Genomic DNA, 1,960 nt, shown 5'->3' with positions numbered 1-1,960 from the left:
ACAACATATTGTGATATTGCCTTATAATATTAGGCTCTTGTTCTTTACAAATTGCAATGTAGTTCCTTTGAACTTTTAATTACTTTGAGGTTTGATATTAGACTTAGGCCTTGTTTGTTTTTATAAAAAAACCACTTAATACCTCTTATGTCTGAATCGGTCAGACCTTAAGGTATTAAGTGCGTTTGTTTTTTTTTCAATTAAGAGCTGAATTTGTCTGAATTTGTCTGAATTATTTAGATATAAATTAAACTCTGAAAACCTCTTATTTTGGATTCGCCTACCTCGTCTCTCTAACCTCTCCATCGCCGCGCCTGTGCATACTTCTCTCAAGCCCTTGATTTCTCTTTCAAGCTCTCGATCTCTCTCTCTCTCAAGCTCTCGCCTACCATCTTCTACCTCTCGATCTCTCGATTTAAGGTATCCATCTCGATCTCTCAAGCTCTCTATCTCTCGATTTAAGGTATCCATCTCGATCTCTCAAGCTCTCTATCTCTCGATTTTCTTTCTGTTTTGCCTGGTTCAAAAAAGGGTTTAGGGTTTACCTTCTATAAGGGGTTTTTGTATGTGAACCCCACGGTTGAAATCCTATAAGGGGTTTTTTATGTGAAGTATGTTAATAACATTTGAAAGAAGAATCAATAGTGATATTAATGGCTTCTATCTTGGTTAATGGATTTCTCATAGTTGATTGCACATGCAACCATTTTGTTTGGTAAGAGACTATGATCCAAAATGTGGTTCTTTGTTAACTTCTTATTTGATTTATGTTTTGGTTCTTGTTTGATCACTATCAAAGGTTATAACAAACAGCCTATCAAAAGGGTTCTTGTTTGATCACTGTCAAACAGCCTTAACAATCCCTATGTTTGATCACTGTCAAAACAGCCTTAACAGCCTTAAAATTCCACCGAGCTCCAGTTTGGGTTGTTGTACATTAACCCTGGATTCAAATACGATTAGATTAGGATAATTGTACTCCAATGAACCATCTTCTAAATTTTACGAATTATACAGTTTGGGTTGTTGTGCACAGTCTGTTGCAAAAACACACATGGTTCCTACTAAATTTTTGCTTTAATAAGTCCCAGGATTCAATTATTCAAATGACACAACATATTTAGGAAGCAGCTTTCTTAAGCTTTAAAAAACAGCTGTGTCTTTTGCCTTTATATATGTTGATTGCTGCTAACCATATTAAAATTTGTCAAGGTTCGTCCTTGCACAAACATACACACACATTAGCACTATATATATATATATATATATATATGTTGATTGTTGCTTTCTGTCTTGCATTGCTGAGCCAAATCTGGTAGGATAGTAGATAATAGTAATGAAATGGTTTTATAATTCATCTTAATTTGGCTCAAGAATCAAAGCTTTTGTAGCTTAAGCTATGCATGTGAACAGCTAGTTTTTTAGTTGCAATCTTGAAGTCATAAACAACCTTCCATCTAGAAAGTGTGTAACTTGGATGAATCCAGCTTTCTAGTGACTCTTCTATGTACCATATTGGGCCTACAACATGCTTACATGGTATTCTAGTAAGTACCCACTTTCAACAAGCAATGTGGGAGCCATCTAAATGAACTTCTTTCAGCTAGCATATGAAACCCTTTCCATTCTTAAGGTGTTATATTATCTATTTGAAAATTTCCGCAAAGCCAGTTTAGCAGGTTTTAGCTAAACAACATTGTGAGTCCCAAATCCTTGATTGATTAAGTTCAAGGTTTTTGTTAAAAACAAAGTTTTTTTTATGGTAGACGAGAACTGATTCTATCTATGAAAGGCTTGATGTACATGCAAATCTGTGCATCCACCTCTTTTATGTCCATTCTGCTTGAAAACTTTGCACAGTAGGATTCAAGACTTGTACAACTGGTTCAACATCTTCTATATGTTTGCTTCTTTTTTCGTTCAAAATTAGTAGCATTGTTGTTTTTGATCTGCATGTTAC

This window comes from Cynara cardunculus (genome assembly GCF_001531365.2).
Source record: "Cynara cardunculus var. scolymus isolate 2C chromosome LG 9, CcrdV1, whole genome shotgun sequence".
In the NCBI taxonomy this organism is placed as follows: Eukaryota; Viridiplantae; Streptophyta; class Magnoliopsida; order Asterales; family Asteraceae; genus Cynara; species Cynara cardunculus.
The sequence above is the reverse complement of the archived record's forward strand: the minus strand, read 5'-3'. Positions refer to the sequence as shown.